Genomic DNA, 18,622 nt, shown 5'->3' with positions numbered 1-18,622 from the left:
TAGTCAACATAACACAAAAAACACACACATGGACATATTTTGGGGGGCGGGACTGCTTTGGTGGTTACTTCTTCCCAATTTTAATTGCAAACAACAATCAGGGTGTAAGAATTTAGGAAAATACATATATATATATATATATATATATATATATATATATATATATATATATATATATATATATATGCCTCTCCCTGAGCCGTCACCTTATCGTGGTGGAGGGGTTTGTGCGTCCCGAAGATCCTAGCAGCTATGTTGTCGGGGGCTTTATGCCCCTGGTAGGGTCACCCATGGCAAACAGGTGTCTAGGGGAGGGACCAGACCAAGCACGGCTCATAGACCCCTATGATGACGACCAACCTGGGCATGAATGTTCCCTTGCCCGGACGCGGGTTACCGGGGCCCCCCTCTGGAGCCAGGCCTGGAGGCGGGGTACGAGAGCGAGCGTCTGGTGGCTGGGCCTTCGCCCATGGGGCCCGGTCGGGCTCAGCCCGAAAGGGTTCCATGGGCCCCACCTCCCGTGGGCTCACCATCTGCGGGAGGAGCCGTAGGGGTCGGGTGCAATGTGAGCTGGGCGGCAGCAAGGGGCGGGGACCCTGGCGGTCCGATCCCCGGCTGCAGAAGCTGGCTCTAGGGACGTGGAACGTCACCTCTCTGGTGGGGAAGGAGCCTGAGCTTGTGCGCGAGGTTGAGCGGTTCCGGCTAGATATAGTTGGACTCACCTCGACGCATGGCTTGGGCTCTGGAACCAGAACCCTCGAGAGGGGCTGGACCTTCTTCCACTCTGGAGTTGCTCATGGTGAGAGGCGCCGAGCAGGTGTGGGCATTCTCATCAGCCCCCAGCTTGGTGCCTGCACGTTGGGGTTTACCCCGGTGGATGAAAGGGTAGTTTCCCTCCGCCTCCGGGTGGGGGGACGGGTCCTGACTGTTGTCTGTGCTTATGCACCGAACAGCAGTTCAGAGTACCCACCCTTTCTGGAGTCCTTGGAGGGAGTGCTGGAGGGTGCTCCTTCTGGGGACTCCATTGTTCTGCTGGGGGACTTCAATGCTCACGTGGGCAATGACAGTGGAGGGGAGTGATTGGGAGGCATGGTCCCCCCCCCCCCCCCCCTCTGAACCCAAACGGTGTTTTGTTATTGGACTTCTGTGCTCGTCATGGATTGTCTATAACGAACACCATGTTCCAGCATAAGAGTGTCCATATGTACACCTGGCATCAGGATTCCCTGGGCCGCAGTTCCATGATCGACTTTGTAGTCGTATCGTCGGACCTGCGGCCACATGCCTTGGACACTCGGGTGAAGAAGGGGGCGGAGCTTCAACTGATCACCACCTGGTGGTGAGTTGGCTCAGATGGTGGGGGAGGAAGCCGGTCAGATCTGGCAGGCCCAAACGTGTTGTGAGGGTCTGCTGGGAACGTCTGGCTGAGTCCCCTGTCAGAGCGAGCTTCAACTCCCACCTTCAGCAGAGCTTCAACCATGTCCCGGGTGAGGCGGGGGACATTGAGTCTGAATGGGCTGTGTTCCGTGCCTCTATTGCTGAGGCGGCCAGCCGGAGCTGTGGCTGCAAGGTTGTTGGTGCCTGTCGTGGCGGTAATCCCAGGACTTGTTGGTGGACACCAGCAGTGAGGGATGCCGTCAAGCTGAAGAAGGAGTCCTATCGGGCCTTCTTGGCCTGTGGGACTCTGGAGGCAGCTGATGGCAGAAGATGGATGGATGGATGTATATATATATATACATACATATATATACATATATATATATATATGTATATATGTTTCACGACAGTATATTTGTTAAAAAATACTATCGTTCTGTATATGTTGAAAATATGTCATTGTGCCATATGTGTGAAAAAATGTCACAGTATTGTATTATCAAAAAATTCATAGTATTGTATGTGTCAGAAATGTTATTGTCTTGTATATGTCACAACATAGTATTGTGTCAAAAGTGTCATGGCATTCTGGATATCACAACATAGTATTCTATGTGTCAAAAATATCATAGTATTGCATGTATCAGGACATAGAATTTAGTCAAAAAAAGTCAATTGTAAGTCATGACATAGCATTGTATGTCTCAAAAAATGTCTGTATCGTATTTGTCCAAAAATGTCAGTCCTGTATGCGTCTCAATATAGAATTGTATTTGTCCAAACATGCCGTAGTACTGTAGGTTTTGAAAATATGTCTTAGTATTGTCATGACATAGTATTTTGTCAGAAAATGTCAGAATTGCATGTTATGACATAGTATTATATGTCTAAAAAAAAAAGTTAAAAAAAAATGTCAGTATTGCATCCGTCTCAACATAGTATTGTTTGTGTAAAGAAATAACATTGTATTATATTTGTAAAAAATGTCACAATATTTGTCACTATATAGTGTTGTAGGTGTCAAAAAATGTCACACTTGTATTTGTTATGACTTAATATTGTATTTGTCAAAAAAAATTCCCAGCATTTTATTTGAAAAAATGTCATCGTAATGTGTGTATCACAACATACTATTGTGTGTCAAAATATGTCAAAGTGTAGATTTTGTCAAAAAAAAAAAAAAGTCATGGTATTGTATGTGTCAAAAAATTCCTCAAATTTTATGTGAAAAAATGTCATGGTTTGTATGTGTAAAAAACAATCATTCTATGTGTTAAAAATAATCATTGTATGTGTCATAAAAAATGTCATAGTATTCTATGTGTCGTGGTCACGACTGTCATTCTATTTACATTTTCAGTATTGCATGTCACCTGAGGTTTTTGTCATGTAATATAGATTTGTATGGTAAATATGTGTAATATTCTAGTTAGAGTATTTTCTTTGTGCACTTCTGTTTGTATATATTGTGTCATTGTGTCACATTTTTTATGTGTACATGTACATACAGCTGTTGGTGATCACCTTTTTCTGATTGGTTGGACGATCAGACCGAGATTACTTGAGCAGGTGCATCACTTGTTGTTCTCATTCTGAGGAAGGGCCGTGGCCCGGAACATTCCTCGCTTTTGTTAATAAAACATATTTGGAGCTACCTCTAGTGTGCAGACATATCTTTCTGTACTGTAGTCCAATGTTGTCCATTCTTGGGTGTGTTTAGCTCTGGGTCACATTGTGCCAGACAGGACACAGACATTCAGACTGAAAATTGACCATTATGTTATGAATAAAGATGCACTTGCATATTTCTGTATTTGAAAGTGTGAAACAGACCCAATACAGTTTACAAGAAAAGCCTTTGTAGAAATGGAAAAACAGCATTAACAAGGCGTGAATGAACAATTCATATTTTCTTTCATAAACAAGAAAAATGTAGTTACATGAAAATGCGACTGGGTCATTTCTTGCCTGCGGGTATCTTGGGACTTGTAGTTTAATGACTACGTACAAACTGGTAGGTAGCTTTCTGAGCCCCTCAGAAAGGCAGGCAACGCAGAATCAATGTTCTACATACATTTTTTATTGCATTTTATGCTTTAAACTTTTTCTGAAATTAACAAAAGAAAGGAGCCAGATGAGGTGGTTCGGGCATCTGGTTAGGATGCCTCCTGGACATCTCCCTGAGGAGTTCCCATCCCTGTAGGAGGAGACCCCGAGGAAGACCCAGGACATGCTGGCAGATCCGCTCGGATGAGCTGGCAAATGTGACAGTGGAGAGGAAAGTCTGTCACAGCTGACAGGATCTACAGCAGGACACGTCTTCATGACACTATCAGTGTAAACCAAACGAGACCAAAACACATCTGATCAACATGTGACGTCACACTGACTCCACTCTGACTGATCACGGATCAATACGAAGTCTGCAGGCCGTCCTCTCTTCATCCGTCCTCCATCAGATCCTTCCCTGATTTTTTTCTCTTTGATCAACAGTCAGATTGGATCAGTAACCTAAGATCCATCAACAAACTGATCGGACTGATCAGTCAGCCATCAGAGGAGTCGGATCAACGGTTCTGCCTCCGTTCGGACGTCCTGTGTTTGATCCTGGACTTGGACTGTACCTGCAGAGAGGAGAGAGAGAGACAAATAGATAGCTAGATAAATAGATCATAGTGTTTCTGCACAACACACACGTGTGTGTAAGTGTGTGTGTTCTACTTGGATGTCCTCCACTGCAGACTAGTCTTGATAGGAGTATTGGGGATGAAGTAAGTGATTGATCTACATGTCAAGTGACTAAGTAGTGTCTCTGCACACAGCTCAGATTGGTGTGTGTGTGTGTGTGTGTGTGTGTGTGTGTGTGTTGTAGGGAGGTGAATAAAGATGAAAGGTAGCCATGACAACATGCTTTCTCTGTTTGCATGCGTCTTGGTGTGTTCTGTGGGTTTGATGTGGAGCTTCACCAGGAACCTTTCGTTGCCGTGGAGTCCCTTCCGGTCTGGTGATGTCTTTGTGTCCCCTGTGGGCCTCCGTAGAAAGCTGATACGTTACGCGGGACTTCATTTTAGACTTGATTTCTTATTTCACACCAGAAAGTTGGACTTTGAGCATCATTGCTGAACAACGTGGAGTTTTTGGCTGTAAACATCCCAACGGCGCTTTGCCATGGTTACCACGGCAGCGACCTCTTTCCTGTCTTGAAGGTGGGGCTGCATCATTAAACCGAGCCGAAGCTCTGACTTTGAGCGCATCCCGGTGAGCTGGTCACGGCGGTGAAGTGCTGATGCTGCCTGCAGAGAATTCCCCACGGCAGCCGGGTGTCTGCAGGTCTCCATCAGCTCTAACAAATGAGCTTCTCTTCTGGGCAGGTGGCTGCACCTCCACCACCTCCTCCCTGCTCTCACTGCTGAGAAATGATCCTGGAAGGGTTAACCCCTTGCTCCCCTCCAGCTCTCCTTCTCCTACCCCTGACTTCTCTCGCCTCCATCCATTTGCAAATGATCCGGCTTGTCTGCATATTGTCACCTGCAGCCAGCCCGGCCATTCATCACCTGTCAGCGACTCCCAGCGTCCTCCACACTTAATTGTTCCCTCTCTGACCTGCAGAATGATGCTGGTCTCCTCCCAAGGAGACAGAAACAAGGAGAACTGGTCGGTCTCTCACCATGCTCTCTGTTTCTAGGTCGCATCAGGCAGAGAGGTCATGTTGCTGCATCCAGACACAGAGACCACCTGGTCCAGGGTCCCATAAGAGGACACGAAGACCACCTGGATCAGGGTCCCATAAGAGGACACAAAGACCACCTGGTCCAGGGTCCCATAAGAGGACACGAAGACAACCTGGTCCAGGGTCCCATAAGAGGACACGGAGACCACCTGGACCAGGGTCCCATAAGAAGACACGGAGACCACCTGGTCCAGGGTCCCATAAGAGGACACAAAGACAACCTGGTCCAGGGTCCCATAAGAGGACACGAAGACAACCTGGTCCAGGGTCCCATAAGAGGACACGAAGACAACCTGGTCCAGGGTCCCATAAGAGGACACGAAGACAACCTGGTCCAGGGTCCCATAAGAGGACACGAAGACCACCTGGATCAGGGTCCCATAAGAGGACACGAAGACAACCTGGTCCAGGGTCCCATAAGAGGACACGAAGACAACCTGGACCAGGGTCCCATAAGAGGACACAAAGACAACCTGGTCCAGGGTCCCATAAGAGGACACAAAGACAACCTGGTCCAGGGTCCCATAAGAGGACACGAAGACAACCTGGTCCAGGGTCCCATAAGAGGACACGAAGACCACCTGGTCCAGGGTCCCATAAGAGGACACGAAGACCACCTGGATCAGGGTCCCATAAGAGGACACGAAGACCACCTGGATCAGGGTCCCATAAGAGGACACGAAGACAACCTGGTCCAGGGTCCCATAAGAGGACACAAAGACAACCTGGTCCAGGGTCCCATAAGAGGACACGAAGACAACCTGGACCAGGGTCCCATAAGAGGACACGAAGACAACCTGGATCAGGGTCCCATAAGAGGACACGAAGACAACCTGGTCCAGGGTCCCATAAGAGGACACAAAGACAACCTGGACCAGGGTCCCATAAGAGGACACAAAGACAACCTGGACCAGGGTCCCATAAGAGGACACAAAGACAACCTGGACCAGGGTCCCATAAGAGGACACGAAGACAACCTGGTCCAGGGTCCCATAAGAGGACACAAAGACAACCTGGTCCAGGGTCCCATAAGAGGACACAAAGACAACCTGGTCCAGGGTCCCATAAGAGGACACGAAGACAACCTGGACCAGGGTCCCATAAGAGGACACGAAGACAACCTGGTCCAGGGTCCCATAAGAGGACACGAAGACCACCTGGATCAGGGTCCCATAAGAGGACACGAAGACAACCTGGTCCAGGGTCCCATAAGAGGACACGAAGACAACCTGGTCCAGGGTCCCATAAGAGGACACGAAGACCACCTGGATCAGGGTCCCATAAGAGGACACAAAGACCACCTGGTCCAGGGTCCCATAAGAGGACACAAAGACCACCTGGTCCAGGGTCCCATAAGAGGACACGAAGACAACCTGGACCAGGGTCCCATAAGAGGACACGAAGACAACCTGGACCAGGGTCCCATAAGAGGACACGAAGACCACCTGGATCAGGGTCCCATAAGAGGACACAAAGACAACCTGGTCCAGGGTCCCATAAGAGGACACAAAGACAACCTGGTCCAGGGTCCCATAAGAGGACACAAAGACAACCTGGACCAGGGTCCCATAAGAGGACACGAAGACAACCTGGACCAGGGTCCCATAAGAGGACACGGAGACAACCTGGTGCAGGGTCCCATAAGAGGACACGAAGACAACCTGGTCCAGGGTCCCATAAGAGGACACAAAGACAACCTGGACCAGGGTCCCATAAGAGGACACGAAGACCACCTGGATCAGGGTCCCATAAGAGGACACGAAGACAACCTGGACCAGGGTCCCATAAGAGGACACAAAGACAACCTGGACCAGGGTCCCATAAGAGGACACGAAGACAACCTGGACCAGGGTCCCATAAGAGGACACGAAGACAACCTGGACCAGGGTCCCATAAGAGGACACAAAGACAACCTGGACCAGGGTCCCATAAGAGGACACGAAGACAACCTGGACCAGGGTCCCATAAGAGGACACGAAGACAACCTGGTCCAGGGTCCCATAAGAGGACACGAAGACAACCTGGTCCAGGGTCCCATAAGAGGACACAAAGACAACCTGGACCAGGGTCCCATAAGAGGACACGAAGACAACCTGGACCAGGGTCCCATAAGAGGACACAAAGACAACCTGGACCAGGGTCCCATAAGAGGACACGAAGACAACCTGGACTAAGGTCCCACTTTCTATCTGTGGACCTCCGGGTCTGCTGTCCCAGAAACGGTCATGCCACCAACGGCCTGCACCTCTTCAGGACGACGGGACGTCTCTAAGCAGATGTCTGAAAGCACCAAAGACTGTTCCCCTGATCCAGAGCCTGTTGCCCCACAGTGCTGAAACACTGTGGTTTTTATCAGCTTTTAGAACTCATTTACATCCTCCTGCTCTCTGCTACTTCAATTCTACATCTTTCTAAATATACTGAAGAACTTGTAAATGCTTCGTACATGACTGTGCACTATTTTACTCCAGAAACACGCTAATGGCCTCATGAGCCTCATTAGTACAGGAAAGCTTTGAACACGAAAACAAAACGTTCTTTTCCAACATGACATCAACGGTCCGTTATCTCCAATTTCCTGAACATCTGTTGAAAACATGTGTGATTTTTGTTAAACAGATACATTTACTGATCAGAGGTCATTCAGCTAAAAATGGCCAAAACATTTCCTTCTTTTTATCTGAGATTCATACCTTTAGCTCACCAAGGTTACCCGACTGTGGTGTAAAGTGGGTCTTTAATCAGGTTTAACTGGATCTTTACTCAGGTGTAAATCATATTTAATCAGGTTTAACTGGATCTTTACTCAGGTGTAAATCATATTTAATCAGGTTTAACTGGATCTTTACTCAGGTGTAAATCATATTTAATCAGGTTTAACTTGTCTTTAATCTGGTTTAAATCATATTTAATCATGTTTAAGTTATATTTCATCAGGTTTAACTAATCTTTAATCAGGTTTAAATCATATTTAATCAGGTTTAACTTGTCTTTAATCTGGTTTAAATCATATTTAATCATGTTTAAGTTATATTTCATCAGGTTTAACTAATCTTTAATCAGGTTTAAATCATATTTAATCAGGTTTAACTTGTCTTTAATCAGGTTTAACTCGTCTTTAATCAGGTTTAAATCATATTTAATCATGTTTAAGTTATATTTAATCAGGTTTAACTAATCTTTAATCAGGTTTAAATCATATTTAATCAGGTTTAACTTGTCTTTAATCAGGTTTAACTCATCTTTAATCAGGTTTAACTCATCTATAATCAGGTTTAACTCATCTTTAATCAGGTTTAAATCATATTTAATCAGGTTTAACTAATCTTTAATTAGGTTTAAATCATATTTAATCATGTCTAACTAATCTTTAATCAGGTTTAAGAGTTGTGTTCAGCCGGGACAAACTGTACCCAGAACTCGTAGAGTTCATGTTTACGAAGATTACGGCAGAGAAAGATACAAAGCTGCTAGAAAATCCAGATCTGTGATCTTCACCTCCTGGGTGGATGCATGGCTGGCTCCGGAGTGGGGTGGTTGGGCTGTGGTGGGGTGCCTGCCGGCTGCCCAGGGCTCAGGGTTCTCGTTGCCTCTCTATGGGCGGGGCCAAGTTGTGTGGGCGGGGTCACATTGGCGCAATCACTCTCCTCTGAACACGTTCCACTCTGTATGTTCTACATGTGACAGTCACTGAGTCGTCTGCAGGTTTATTTACTAACAGCAGCTGGTTTTCTTTCTGTTTCTGGTTTAAGTAGTTAGTTTTCCATCCTCTTCTGTCCGATCCAGCAGTACAAACTCTGGAATACAAACAATAATGCAAAATGAACAGAAAAATGAAAAAAGAATCCAGAATATGAAGGGGATCATCATCTCTACAAAGCTCCTCGTGGCAAAGTAAATTTTCCCAGCAGAACAGCATCCAGATCATCGTTCTGCTGCTTCAATGCTGGACAGGACAAAGAAAAAAAAGAACATGATTGTGGTGATTAATGAACAGCTTGTCTCTGTTAGCTAACAACATGCTAAGTCAGAACATTACGTGATCCCGACACGAACTCAAAACCACCTGACATGTTTCTTCTGAGAAACGCAGCAGTTAGAGGGACGGTGGAGAATCCTCCACCTGTTTGGTTCCACAAATCCTGCTGGTCCAGGTGGTCCTGAGACAACCATGGGCAAGTCTACATCCTGGAAAGCTTCTCTGACCGACTTCATTTAGATTTTCATCATATAAATAACTTTGTAATCATTTTCAGTTCATTTTTAGTCTATTAGAAGTATCAGTACTGAAGCGGGAAATGGTTCCAGATACCAGGAAGTAGAAGCTTCCTCCTCGTACTGGTCTCCTGTCTGGTTCCTCCTCCTTGAACTGGTCTCCTGCCTGGTTCCTCTGCCTCATACTGGTCTCCAGCATGGTTCCTCCTCCTCATACTGGTCTCCAGCATGGTTCCTCCTCAAACTGGTCTCCTGCATGGTTCCTCTTCCTCGTACTGGTCTCCAGCATGGTTCCTCCTCCTCATACTGGTCTCCAGCATGGTTCCTCCTCAAACTGGTCTCCTGCATGGTTCCTCTTCCTCGTACTGGTCTCCAGCATGGTTCCTCCTCATCGTACTGGTCTCCAGTCTGGTTCCTCTGCCTCATACTGGTCTCCAGTCTGGTTCTTCCTCCTCGTACTGGTCTCCTGTCTGGTTCCTCCTCCTTGAACTGGTCTCCTGCCTGGTTCCTCCTCCTCATACTGGTCTCCAGCATGGTTCCTCCTCCTCGTACTGGTCTCCTGTCTGGTTCCTCCTCCTTGAACTGGTCTCCTGCCTGGTTCCTCTGCCTCATACTGGTCTCCAGCATGGTTCCTCCTCCTCATACTGGTCTCCAGCATGGTTCCTCCTCCTCATACTGGTCTCCAGCATGGTTCCTCCTCAAACTGGTCTCCTGCATGGTTCCTCTTCCTCGTACTGGTCTCCAGCATGGTTCCTCCTCATCGTACTGGTCTCCAGTCTGGTTCCTCTGCCTCATACTGGTCTCCAGTCTGGTTCTTCCTCCTCGTACTGGTCTCCAGTGTCGTGGAATTTATCCGATGAGAAATAAATCTATAAATCAACTGTTTTCTGTTTCATTTATTGACGATGCCCAGTTGTTGCAAGTGAGATGTCTGGAGAGCTCTGCCCCTGCTCAGGGTGTTACAGTGATCTTTAGACATACAGAAACAACCTTTGCCTGGCAGCACTAGTCAAAACAACTGCTAGCTTGGAGATAAGAACAGTCAAAGCTGAAACAGGCCTTGAACAGAACATTCAATTTGATGCATGAATCTACTAAAGCAAGCTTTCTTAACTACTCTAAACTATACAGAATTTAGATTTTGTACTACATAAAAGAAGCTTAATAAAGGAGTAACATATTAGAACTACACTATGTGCATAATTTCCATGACATTCCCCCCTTTTGATTCTTTCACAGTCAACACAAGAGAAGCACAATTCAGGGACACAGTAAAACAACAAAACAACCCCAGAAAAAATGAACTGCTTAAAGAGATACAGGAATATCTAAACATCAGAACAGCCACTCCCAGCAGGGTTGAAGAACATTCGTCATAAAACATCTTGAAAGGAAAAACACTCACATGTTAGTGTCAGAATCAGAAAAGCCATCACTATCAAAAAAAAAAAGGGAAAAGGATCAGAGAGAGAGGGAGATCCGAAGCAGGAAGAGAGTAATAAACAAGCCGAGGAATGCGACATCCTAAGGCAGAGTCAATCAGCCCAACCAACAAGGATCTGATACACGGGACGACACAGCAAACACAGAACAAAAAGGGCAGCAAGTACTGCAATGGAACCCCAATAGCGTTGACGTAGGCAGAAGCAGCTGAGTCGTCAGGATGAACAGAGTGTCTGGACCGGGTGACCAGATAAGGGGGCAGATGGGAAACCCAGGAAGACAGCTGTAGGCAAGAGAAGGGCGACAGGGGCACATATACCAGTTCACTTCCATGGCACCACGCCCCTAAGAACCAGACCACCGTACCACCACCAAAGGCCGGCGCAGGTCACAGAAAATTAACAGCATAAAAACTGTCACACCAAGCACGGTCCAAAACCCCTACAAAACCAGAACCCGGAGAGGAGCTCATGAAGCAAGTAAAATCTTGCTTCATCACACCTGAACCAAACAGGGGACTATGTGCAGGATGTAACAGGGAAAGGAACATCCCAGGAAATGTATTATTGAGAGGGTTAGGGTTCACAGAAGAAAGTAAATCAATCATACAGGCGGAGTCAAACTCAGGTGGAGGGGTAACTACACGCAGTTCAAGTCTGGGCCCCAGGCAGACCACACAAGCAACTCCAACAGACACACCTACCCGTTCTACTAACAGCAGCCAGTTATTGCTGATGCGGATATGCCAGTCATCATTTCAAAAGAAACATCTATGTCCGGTTCACCGTTACACACAAGTATCACCTCGTCTAACTGAGAATCGGGTCCTGGAACGAGGATGCTAACGGGGGGAATGGGAAAGGAATCAGTTAAGGTACGAGACGCAGTTATAACACTACGGCACACAGAAAAATGAATGAAAGGGTAGGTCCCTGTACACGCAAAAACATTCCCCCAAGTAGAGATGAAGATAGAATCAGACAAACACCACCGGCAACCAGTCCACCGATCACCATGCCATCCAAAGAACCGGAGCACACACGGTGCAGGTATCTTAATGACAGAGGAGACCGCACAGGGGCTCCTTAGAGTGCTAGCTGGGGAATAAAAGACCGCACGTCTACCTGTTAGAACCCTTCTGGACACTCAGTGACCGCGGGGCAGAGAAGGAGCTGTAGTGAGTGGCAGAGCGGTTAACAGGGGGTGAAGCAGAGTGATTAAAGAAGACAATAGGAAACACAATGATGATAGCTAAAATAACCAAGCAACACATTGAGCCCTTTAATGATCAGACATGAACCCTAAATGGATGCCAGGGCCGATCTCTCTCTATGATGCCGGGTGGGCGGAGCTTGTGTTGGAGCTTGGCACGCTACTGTTGCAGGTGGACGCTAATTTCACTCCACACTGAGATTGCTTGAGAACGGCGGCTGGTCTTCAGGTGTGAGAGTAGACTGTCTCACTACCCACGCTACCACAGGGATTATTCTGCCCTCTGCTGGGTGGTGCGTTATTCTGCTGCGTCATGTGTAGCAGCAAGCCGGAGAGCCACGGTCGGTGCAGGAAACTTCCTGAAGCGATACTACAGCAGTTGGATACTACGTGCACCCAAATAGCATGTATTCAGCCCGGTAGCACGGTCATCTGTCTGGGTCGCCAGAAGAATCTGAAACAGGTGGTCCCAGCACTGACGTTTGAAGCTCCTCATCAGTACAAAGTCTCCAGGCTGAAGTAAACGGAGCTGCTTAGACGCTGGTTCAGGAAGGTCTGCAGCAACCTGAGAGCAAATGCCTGAAATGGTTCACATGAGATCAGCACTGTATGTTAAAACATTACTATCACACAGGGCCGTGTCTGGAGGGGGAGCCTCGGAGGGGCCCATGCCCATTCGGGTGGACCTGTGAAAAGAATCTACGGGGGGACCAATTGGGTCCTCCCCTTTTACGCATGCGCATGGACAACAGCACGAGAGGAAGTGCTTTGGTCAAAGGAAGGCCTGAGAGAGACCAAGGAGGAAATCTCTCCATCTGTGGGCCATGAGAGAAAAGAGGAAGTGAAAGGCTGAAAAAGGAGGGTGGGTCAGAGACGCAGCCTTCATCTGCAGGAGAGTCACCTGTAGAGACAGGGTCAGAAGAGTCAGTGCACATGTGCATACAGCAACCTGTCAAGGGAGCAAAATGGCAGAAAGAAGGGAGTCAATAAGGCGACGGTGACGAACTGGGTCACCATCAGATGTCAGGAAACCACAGTGTTTCCACAACGCTCCAAAACCCACACCTGGGTCGGGGTTCTGAGAGCGGAGCCATCAAGTCAGGGTCAACTAGAGGTCGGTCAGAGAGGTCAGGTCTGGGGGTGCAGAGGATGGCCAGTCCAGCCACACAGTCATGGAGCGTGTCATCGACAGGAGCGGGAGTAGAGAGGCTGGATGTAGGACTGTGTGTCGGTTGACAGTGGGAATAAAACATCCAACACTGATGTTAAAGATGATTTCATCCACTACAACAAGACACACACACACACACACACACACACACACACACACACACACGTGCATACCCACATGCACAGCAACACCTCCTCCTTAGTGGTTTTGGAGAATTAAGAATGTTCTCCAATGTTACACACACACGTCTCCACTGGACTCAATGCAAATGTGCTTATCAGAAAAGACCAAGGCTAACAGTTTAGCATAATTAGCTTAACCTTGAAGTATCAATACTGTCCTGAATGATCGGCCTCATGTACATGTTATTTTGAAGAAATACAGGGTTTAAATGATTTGTTTGTTACCCTGCTCAGCGTGTTGACCCAGAGACCAGGCTGTCTACTGACAGCCATCACAAGAGTTGCTTCCCCTCATCAGATAAAACCACTTTATGTGTCTTTAAAAATAACAGAGTTCAGATCAGGACTAAAACACCAGGCTGTCAGCAAATAAAAACATGGAGGATTCCAAACCTTTCCTGATATTCTTCATCGATTGGTCATATTGTACCTTAGTGGTGCACACCAAAGCCAGAAAATGACCCTTTTACTTTTTGTCATACAGCGATGCAGTAATGCAGCCTCATGTTGTCTGGGCCGAAATTAGAAATGCACAGGGCTCGAGCCGGGAATACTCAGAGATCATCTGTGTGCTGTCTTTAAAACAGGTTTGCCACCGTAACGGCTGCCTGGTGCATGTTCTGTCAGAGACACTGAAGAGAAATGTTTTGTGATAAGGCACAGCTAGAGACGTAGAGCGTGCCAGAAGTTGTTTTGTCTGTAAGAACTGATGTTTAGTTTCACAGCAGCAGAGCAGAGAAAATACTGAGACCTTGTTCAGTTGCAAAAGTCTGCAGGACTGCAGAACTTTGTATGCATGTTCATAAGTGTAGTATGAAGCTAAGCAGAAATAATGAGAAAATGTTTGGTCTTTGGTCTAATTGTGTGGCCTGGTCATGTCGATACAAGGCCAGGAATATATGTAGGCGTGTATAATCATTCAGCCTGGACCACTCGGTCTGCTCAGGAATCAGATCCACTACAGTCACCACGCCCCACCCACCAATCAGCGTACAAGCAGAAATTCATGCCAGGAAGTGCCCAACACATGTCTATTAAAGCTTCCTGGTAGATAAGGTTCCTGGTTCCTTCTCCTCATACTGGTCACCAGTCTGGTACCTCCTCCTTGTACTGGTTTCCTAGCTGGTTCCTCCCCCTCATACTGGTCTCCAGTCTGGTTCCTCCTCCCTTTTACCTTCTCATGGGACCCTCTCACTCCTGGGGGTCAGGTGGATGGTCTGTGATATTCGGGAATTAGTGCTTGTCAGACTCGACATTTAGGTGGGTCACAGTAAGTCGTCTGTGCGTCTGGTCGGGTCGGGTCGCCCAGGACTGGTGGCCCTTGGAGGCGGCCGGGGGCTGGCCTGGGCTTGGCGGGTGGGTTTGCGGTGGTGTGGGCTGGGTGGGGGATGTTACCTCTGGGTTGGGGGGCCCTGCCTGCCTCTTTGGTACCCGGCAAGTACCCTGAGGACTACAATGTCTCCGCAGAGGAGTTGGGAATTGGGGGGACTAGGGTTCATTGGAGGTGGGAGGGGTGAAGGGTTTTCTCTTCCACTCTGAGTGGGCTGGTCCCGCTGTGGGGCCAGTGGGACCAGCCCCGGCTCTGCCAGAGGGAAGGAGTGGTCCTGGGGCCTATGGGGTCAGGTTCTTCCTGCGACACGCACTTTGGCGACTGCTGGGCCTGCTTGCCGTCACCCAGTGCTACTCGGTGCCCCCCTCGTGCCTTTGGGTCCCGTCCGGGGGCTTCCTCGGCTCTGAACTTGGTGGCCTGCCGGGCCCTGGGGATCTCGGGCTCCTTCCTGACGCTTCGATGTCTGGCTGTGGTCCCCTTACAAATACACAGTTCACTGTTGCTGCATGGTCACACGTGCACATTCATACGTGTGCGCCCACAAAGCTTTCCATCTGCTTTCTAATGAATGTTTCTGATGTTTATGTGTTGTCAGGTTCCCTGCAGGTCTGTTTACGTGTGTTCTTACGTACCTTTAATATTCTATACTAGGTATCCTGTAGTACCATAGTGTGTGTGTGTGTAAACTGATTTTGGCAGCTAGACTAATTTTTACTTCACACTTTCTCCACTTTTCTCTCTTCTTATTTTCTCTCTTCCTTCCTTCCCCTCCTCTGCCAGGTTTAGCATCGCCATGTCAGGACCGATGATTACAATAAAAAAAAGAATAAAATATTTAGAATATCAAGGGCAGCCATATATAAGACATGTCTCTTTTGGTAGAGAAAATCTGCCGGGCTAAATATGCACACAAACTGTTCTGTATGCTGTGATGCTGGACTGGACAGGGGGGAAAAAAAAAGCTAAAAGGAGCTAACCAGCTAACGGAGGTAAGTGGGCTAAAGGTAAGTCACGCTGTCCATCAATCCGTAACCGAACCACGTTCCAGAATGAGAAATGGTTCCTTTACATTGACATTTCAGTTCAATCCAGCTTTATTTTAACATCTTCTGCTGCTTATCCAGAGTCGGGTCGATCTCACGCTCTATCCTTCCCTCACTCATGAACAAGACCCCGAGATATTTGCCCCTCCACCTGGGGCAGGACTTGACTCCCGACCCGGAGAGGACAATCCACCCTATTCCGGCTAAGGACCATGGTCTGAGATTTGGAGGTGCTGATTCTCATCCCAGCCGCTTCACACTGGGCCGCGAATCGCTGTAAGTCATATGACAAATTTTTATATGAAATTACTTCTAAATGGAGTAGTTAGAAAAAAATTCACTCTCCCCACACTCATCATGAAGGTAAACCTGACATATTAAAGCTAAAATGTTTTTGTACCAGGTTGTAAACATCTTTATTTCTGCTGTAAACATGTTTATGTCAGCTGTGAAGTTGGTCTTATTAATGTGGGAGTCTGGGAATTTGCTTTGTTCTGAAGTCCCTAGTGAACGAGGGGGAAACCGCAATGTTTGGCACTTCCGCATAGACTTCACTTTTAACCGCCAGAGGTTGCTGCTTGGTTCCTCTGCATCACCATGAGAATCTCCCGTTCCACCACATCCCAAAGCTGCTCTGCTGGATGTAGATCTGGTGACTGTGGAGCCGTTGGAGGACAGTGAACTCATCGTCATGGTGGAGATGATGTGAGCTTTGTGACATGGTGCATCATCCTGCTGGAAGTTTCCATCAGAAGATGCTACACTGTGCTCATAGAGGCATGGACATGGTCAGCAGCAGGACTCTGGTTAAACCCTCCATGTTATGTTGGCCTACTGGCAGCAAGTCCAAGGAGATCCACTCTTATTTTGTGTCTGTTTAGAAAACTTTTTCTTCAAACTCGTTTTTTTTATTGTTTAGAGGTTAACATACCAAAACAAGGCTCATCAGGGAGACGACAATCATATTTACTGAATGATGCTAACTTCTGCAAATATATGGGAAAGAAAATTGAGGAATTTTTACTCACTAATAACACCAAGGATACATCATATTTTATCCTGTGGGAAATATTCAAAGTGGTTTTGAGGAGCCATGTAATTTCACATAAAAGCTCACAAAGAAACTTAGGAACTTTACGACTGAGGGAGATTGATAAGATAACGGAATTGATAAGATAACATTTTACAGCTAAAATGGCAACAACATTATTCTACATGAAATTATCACTCTCAAATTTGAATATAACACAATTTTAACTCAACAAGTAAGCGCCCAAATGTCTAAATTATGTATGTGCTACTTTGAGCTTATGAAAAAACCACAATCTTTTGGCCTCACAACTTCATGGTTAACAAAATAGCAGGACAAAACATGGGATTAAATCCAGGTCTGGGAATGACATTACTCTCCACAAGTCAATAAATAAATGTTGGGTTGGTTTCTACAAAGAGTTGTATAACTAAGACCCAGGGGAATGCAGACACTTGGCTCCAACATATCTCCATTCCAAGACTGGATGAGGCATCACGTGATGCTTTAAATCAACTCTGGACTATAAAAGGAGGTATTAGACTCTATTCAGTCATTTCCAAGAGCAAAAGCCCCTGGGCATGATGGGTTTGGGGTTGAATTTTACAAAGAGTTTTCTGGACAGACAATCTCAGTCCTACTGAGAATGCTTTCCCATTCTATGGAAGTAAAAACACTTCCTTCCACTCTGTATGATGTAAGCACAGTTCTTTACTAAAACCTGCTAGAGATGATTCCAACCCAGCATCATAACGTCCAGTCTTTGTTAAATCTTAAAAGAATTTCACTAAAATACTTGTTAGTAGATTAAATCTCTGTATGAATCAGTTGTACAACTCTCGCCATTGCTATTCGCCTTGGCGATCGAGCCCCTGGCCATCACGATCAGAGAAAACCCATTAATCAAACCCTTATCGATTGAGGGGGGTAGATCTTAAAATATCACTCTATGCTGATGATATTGCTGTCTTTATATCAGACCCGGAGCATTCAATCCCCAAACTAAATCTAATAAATGGTTTTGGGATGGTGTCAGGACACACAATCAACTGGCAGAAGAGTGAACTTATGGTACTCAAGGCAGATCTGGATCCACTGTTTTTGGCCTCAACTCAATTTAAAATTTCAGATAGTCAAATACCTGGGTATCAAAATCACAAAAAACCCAAACTCTCTCTAAACAGAATTATACTGAAAAATTAAATGCTCTAAAAGAGAACAATGGAGAACACTACTTTTGTCATTGACTGGCTGAATAAATAAGATTCCTGTATCCATATTCCAAAGTCATACATTGAGCTGATCGATTCTATTATTATGCCTTTTATTTGGGGCTACAAAGCGCATAGAATATCAAATCAACATCTCCAACAACCTAGGGAGTGCGGTGGTCTTGGCTTACCTTGTTTCTGCATTACTATTGGGCTGCTTGATAGGAAGGGCTCCATACCGGTACACGTAATAAATTTCCTTTTTTTGTGTGGGTGTGCTACTATGTCTTTGTGTATATGTGCCTTAAATATTGAGCTTGTTTGTGGGGGAAATGTACGTATGAACAAGCAACATTACGACAGACATCATTCCTTCTCTTATGACTTTAACTACCTCTCTGTGTGCTAACTGATGTTTTTAAGGAATTTAATCCCTCATGTTGTGATTGGCACTTGACACTTTTTTTTGGTAAACGTTGTTAAAGCTGACAAACTCGAAATGAACAAGGTGAAACAAGGAGGACTGGTTAGAAAGGCCAGCTCAGTGCTGGGTAGGGAGCTGGATCCTGTTGGAGCTGTGGTGGAGCAGCAGATGAGGAAACTCCAGGACATTGTGGACCGGACAGGACAGGACAGAGAAGCTGCAGGACCGAAGTTCAGGACATCCTTTGTCCCCAC

This window comes from Telmatherina bonti (assembly GCF_933228915.1).
Source record: "Telmatherina bonti genome assembly, chromosome: 22".
Lineage (NCBI taxonomy): Eukaryota > Metazoa > Chordata > Actinopteri > Atheriniformes > Telmatherinidae > Telmatherina > Telmatherina bonti.
Note: the sequence above shows the minus strand (reverse complement) of the source record.